This window comes from Nicotiana attenuata, chromosome 6 (genome assembly GCF_001879085.1).
Source record: "Nicotiana attenuata strain UT chromosome 6, NIATTr2, whole genome shotgun sequence".
NCBI classification, from domain to species: Eukaryota; Viridiplantae; Streptophyta; class Magnoliopsida; order Solanales; family Solanaceae; genus Nicotiana; species Nicotiana attenuata.
In genome coordinates, this window is record NC_031994.1 from 63,460,487 (window position 1) to 63,467,082 (window position 6,596).

Here is a 6,596-nt window from a genome sequence, read left to right on the forward strand (position 1 = left end):
CGTTGGTACGTTGCTCCTGCATTTTTAAGCCTGAAGGGCATGACATTGTAACAGTAAGTTCCAAATTTAGTAATGAATAAAGTCTTTTCCTGGTCTTCCGAGTTATCTGAATTTGATTGTACCGGGAGTAGGCATCGAGAAAAGTTAAGGTCTCGTGGCCAGCCGTGGCATCGATCATTCGGTCGATATTTGGCAATGAGAAAGAATCTTTCGGGATTTGGCAATGAGAAAGAATCTTTCGGGCATGCTTTGTTCAAGTCCTTATAGTCTACACACATCCTAAGCTTGTTTCCCTTTTAAGGGACTACTACTACATTGGCTGACCACTCTGGGTACTTTACCTCCCGAATGGATCCTATTTTAAGAAGTTTGGTTACTTCGTCTTTTATGAAGGCATGTTTTACCTCGGACTGAGGTCTCCTTTTTTGCTTCACCGGTTTGAACCTGGGATCGGTGCTTAGCCGATGTGTGGTGATTTCCGGCGGAATCCCTGTCATATCTAAATGGGACCAAGAAAAACAATTCATATTATTAATAAGAAATTGAATGAGTTTTTTCCTGAGTTCGGGGGTCAATCCCGTTCCCAGGTATACCTTTCTCTCGGGCAGATATTCGATGAGTATGACCTACTCTAGTTCCTCGATAGTTGACTTGGTTGCGTCGGACTCTTCAGGAATGACGAAAGTTCGAGGAGTAAGGAAGTCCTCTTCATCTTCGATTACCAATTGTTCCGATCCCGCCGAGGCCGGGGGCTGCGATTGATATTTAGCTGCCTACTTATCTTCGGCGCTTGATTTCTCCAAGGTCAGGGGCACTTCCTCGATTGCAAACATCTCTTTTGCAGCGTGCTGCTCCCGCGTAGCCTTTTTTACTCACTCGTTTGTCGGGAACTTCATTATCTGGTGAAGAGTCGAGGGCACTGCTCTGATGTTGTGTATCCACGGTCTCCCAAGGAGTGCGTTATACCTCATGTCACATTTGATGACATGGAACTTTGTATTTTGTATGGTCCTGGCTATATTTACTGGCAAGATAATTTCTCCCTTTGTTGTTTCGCTCGCCATGTTAAAGCCATTCAGGACCCTGGATGCAGGTATAATCTGATTTTGTAGGCTGAGTTGTTCCACGACTCGATTTGATTATGTTTGCTGAGCTACCTGGATCCACTAAAACACGTTTAACTTGAATTCTATTCAAAAGGATAGATATTACTAGGGCGTCGTTGTGAGGCATAGATATACCTTCTGCTTCCTCATCACAGAATGATAAGATGTCCTTGGGTACATAGCGTCGAGTTTGTTTTTCTCTGGTAATTGATACTTTGGTTCGCTTGAATAGAGGTTGTTGTGGGATGTCGATTCCACCAATGATCATGTGGATTACATGTTGTGGTTCTTCTTGTTCATTCTTCCTTGCACCTCTCTCCCTGAAGTGATTCTTAGCCCGATCATTTAGGAATTCTCGAAGGTGGCCTTCATTGAATAACCGGGCCACTTCTTCCCTCAGCTGTCTACAATCTTCCGTTCGATGACCATGTGTGCCATGATACTTGCACATTAAGTTCAGGTTTCTTTGAGAAGGATCGGTCTGTATTGGCTTGGGCGACTTGGTGTCTTTGATTCTCCCAATAGCTGAGACAATCCCAAATGCATCTATATTGAAGTTGTACTCTGACAATCGAGGAGCCTCGGCGGGGTCGGTGTGCTTGTCGAACCTACTCTTGCTCATGAGTCCCCGAGAACTTTGGCCCCGATCGTTTCTCCGATCGCTTCGAAGAGCGTTACGGCTCTGGCCGCTGTTTCTTTGGTCGATATATGGCTGATACGGTTCATTATTGAATCTAGATCCCCGATCTATATCCTCGGGGGCTTGGCTGAAAATCTGTTACGATGAACTGGACCCGAGGGTGCTCCCAACTGATCGTCTTCGACCCTGATATTTGATTGGTAACGATTATGCACATCCGACCATGTCACTGCTGGATATTCGATCAAGTTCTGCTTTAACTGTCTAGATGCAATCGAGCTACTTTCATTCAAACCCTGCATAAAGGCCTGTACCGCCCAGTCATCTGAGACCGGCGGCAATTCCATCCTCTCCATTTGAAACCTGGATACGGACTCCCTTAGCATCTCATCGTTCCTTTGCTTTATTTTGAAGACGTCCGATTTTCTTGTGGCCACCTTTATGGCCCCGACATGGGCTTTAACGAAAGTTTCTGCTAACATAGCAAATGAATCAATAGAGTTAGGGGCTAAGTTATGGTACCAAATCATAGCTCCCTTTGAGAGTGTTTCCCCAAACTTTTTTACTAAAACTGACTCGATTTCATCATCATTCAAGTCATTTCCTTTGATCCCACAAGTGTATGAAGTAATATGTTCGTTAGGGTCGGTTGTCCCGATATATTTGGGTATATCGGGCTTGCGGAATTTCTTAGGAATGGGCATCGGGGCTGCGCTTTGAGGTAATGGTTTTTGTATGAACTTTTTGGCATCTAGACCTTTCAAAACTGGAGGTGCCCCCGGTATTGGTTTACACGGGAGTTATAAGTTTTCACCATCTTGTGGTTATCCTCAATTTTCTTTTCTCCGGACTCGATCCTCTTAGTGAGCTCTTCGAGCATTTTCATAATGGTGGGTTCAGTCCCCGAGCTGTCTCCATTTGGTCCTTCCGGCGTTGGTTCAGCACATTGATTTTTTTCATGTTTAGCTACACTCGGGGTCTTATTCTGATTTTGAAGTTGAGGGATGGCGATTTGCTGAGCCTGCAACATCTCAAATATCACTTGGAGGCTAACTCCTCCATCTCCTGCTCCTGGCGTTCCTTGGTCCGCTAGTCGAGCATCCCTGCGTACACTCCCTTCGGGGTTCGTGCCTAGGTTGGTGTTTATAGCAATATGAGAATCAACATCAATTGGTTCCACGTTTGGCACTTCCCCAGGGTTTGCCGGTGGCATACCGACCCTTACGTTGTTGTTCTCACCAAGACCTTCGTTGTCATGAACGGGTGCGTTTTGTGAGCTAGACATATTTCAGCTTGAAAATCAAAGATTCTTGACAAGAAAAAGTGTAAAAATAGCGTGTGTAATAAGAATCAGTAAAGAAATAATCACTATTATCTTTAGCCCCACGGTGGGCGCCAAACTGTTTACCTCAAAAAATACGAGTAACAATTAAATTTGATTTGTTGTTTTAAAGATATGTGATTTAATTCAATACCAATTAAGAATCAAGAAATATGAAATGGAAATGAAAGATAGAAGTGAATCAAACCAATGTTACTTAGCAGCAATGACCTCGAGACGGTGACCTCGAGGTGGCTTGGGGCAGTAAGAATAATTAAGTAGGAAAATCAAAGTAAGAACAATTAAGCTAAGGGACAATTCTGATGAACAGCAAGCAAAAAGTAGAGAGTATATTATTTGCTCAGTAAAAAGATGGTGCTACAAATGATTGGGATCCCCTTTATATAATGGGGGAACCCCAAATAAGGAATATTTCCATTTACAGTAGGGAATATTCTTGGTACAGTTGTCTAACCGCCTAGTACGGAATTGTACAATCCTATTCCGTAATTTGCGCCATGATTTTGGGGACGTGGCAGGAATCCAGCTCGTTCTGATACAAATCCATAATGGTACTATTTCGGGTTAGAACACGCCCGACCTCGGTATGCATCATGCTTCGCCTTCGAACTCGGGTCTGGTCCCTCGATCTCGGACCTGGCCTTACCCGAACTCGGACATCGGACGACCTCTCAAGTATATAGATCAAAGGCATTCGATCTCGACCGTATACACTAACTTAGTGTTGCTTTTGATGAAAATAACTGGGAGGAAAAAAATCTAAAATAGAACATCATAAAAAACATTAGACATATACTAAAAATTATCACACCTCCTTTTTTACCCGAAAGGGCATAAGAGAATTTTTCCAATTAAAGTGACAATAACCGAAATGGAATTATTTATATTCAAATTCAGAGTCGCCACTTGGGATAATTTATGGTGTCCCAAGTCACCGTTTCAAAATTCCGAATCGAGAAAATTTGACTCTGTTTTACAGTTCGCGAAACACAGAAATCCGGGTAAGGAATTATGTTAAACCGGGAGAAGGTGTTAAGCATTCCCGGATTTCGTTGTTTTAGCACGGTCGCTTTAATCATACCTGACTTAATTAAATTGTCTAATTACATGTTTTAGAACCTATGTGCATTTTACCTCTTTTAATTAAGAAATTATCCTAAAATGAGTCACGCATACGTGTACTCGTTTCGTTTGGCGCGTCAAAAACCATGTCACGCGTACGTGTCCCCAATTAATCACGCTTTATTATTATTAAGAAAGTTTGGCCGAAGTTGCGCGAACGCATACCTCGATTTATTTTTAGAATAATAATTATGTCACGCGAACGTGTACACAATCACGATGATAGATTAAGTCGCACGTAAAGCAAGCTACGAATGTTCAAGAATTATTTCCCTAAACTAGTTCGAGAGTAACGGCAAATATTTTAGACGTATGGAAATTATTTTGAGATTAACTTATGCCATCATCTACTGTGGATCATTCTGGCATGTGGCATAAACATGAAAATTTTCAGCATTGCTTTAATTAGGTTCTCTTTTGAGCAAAAAGCCAAATCTGGACTAGAAACCTTTCGTTCTGAGTAGTGAGCCCTAATGCACCTATAAATCTTATCAATAGATAAAGGCAAGAAACTATAGCCTTAGAGTGAGAATTCATAAATATATTTTACACAACAAAAATCTAAGACACCAAAAATTCAATCTTTCAATAGTCAAAGCCTGGGAGAATTTCTTAACCAAGCCTAATACTCAGTCAAATGTCGATCAATAGATCAACTAAGCCTTAATCCTAAATTATTTGGTGCAGGCTAAATAGATCCTCTTTCCCAAAAGATGTTCAGCTAGTAGAAGTCTACCTCAATGTGCGAACAAGTGAAAACAAAGATTAATAAGCTTATATTTTCAGTAAAGATAACATTTCTGATGGTTGTAAATACTGGACAACTACATTATCACCATTTTTAACAATCTTTACTTATGACCAAAATATTAAGCCTTTTCCGATAAATTTCCGTAAGTACAAACTACAAAACACAGATATTGCCACTTAAATAAAAAAAAACTTAAGCAACATCAAAACAAATTCAAACCATGTGTTTCAAATGCGGAATGAAACTGAAAATATTGAGATAAAACAAGATAAACATTTGCATCAATGAGGCAAGCACAGAGTCGGAAACTTTGGCCTGAACAACTGAACAACGACCGGATCTAAAGGCGACCTTGCCGGAACCTCGAAACTTCGCCGAAAAACTCGAACAGCAGACTCGATTTCGGCTCATTCGAACTCCATTTTTAAGAACCAAAATCAGGGAGGAAGGAGCTGAAATTTTGTATTCTTTTCTGAGTTTAAAGGAAAGAAATAACTCCATTTCTTTTCTATGAACAACTGGAAAATAATATTACTACCAAAAATACTAATATTCTTGAAAACAAAATGGAACTATTTTTGTATTTTCGATTTTTATGAAAGATAGATAAACTAAAAGTAACTAGATAAAATATCAATTAACTAAATAAATAAAAATATTTTTTTGTAATTTTTATTTTTGTGACGAAATAAAGTAAAAGAGTCAAAACTAGTTGAAACAACTATACTAGACCTAAACTAAATATTAAAATGCTAAAATGAGTAAAATCTTGGGGAGGGTCAAAAATTACATGTCTACACATATTAGAAAAACATTCTACTTAGAGCAACAATAACAACAACAGTCCAGTAAAATACTACAAGTAGGATCTGAGGAGGGTAGTGTGTACGCAAACCTTATCCATATTCCGTAGGAGTGAAGAGGTTATTTCCAATCTACTTAGAGCGATATTAAATTATGTTATTTAACCGATCTAACAAGTTACTTCACTCTAGTTTGAGCTTTAATTATGCTTTTTGATCGATAAACTTTGATCGAAATCGATTTAAGTTGAGTCTGAGCTCCAAGTCAGCCTGACTCTTCGCACAGGCATAGATAAAACTTAGGATACTTTATTTGTATTTCTACAGATTTGTATTGGGTGATACCCTTTTTTGCTTGAGCCCGACCGGGTTGGGTCCGGTCCGGGGCAAGTCGGGGCCATCGAACCCGACCTGGATGCAAGGTAGAACGACGGCCACGTCTACAACCGAGGTCGAGTCATTTCGAGACCGTTGCAGAGCTCGATATGAGTCACCATCGGATGGAGAAACACACAAGGTCGGAAGCCGGACTCGTAACGGATAACCAAGCGCCGCCGGATATCTCGCCCAAACGTGATTTTCTCAACCACTTCAGGCCATTAAGGCGTAATTACAGGGATCCACGATATAATTAATTTACCTACCTTATTTTTACCCTTAATCAGAATGTATAAAAGGGGAGAAGACCCCATAAAGAGGAGACCGGAAAAAAAACCATTACATTACAGTACCATCTCTCTAAATTCTTGTACGCTATCAAGCACAATTGTTCTAAGCAATATTATATTCTGCGATTATTTACTTTAACAGCAATTGTTGAGTCTTTATCTTT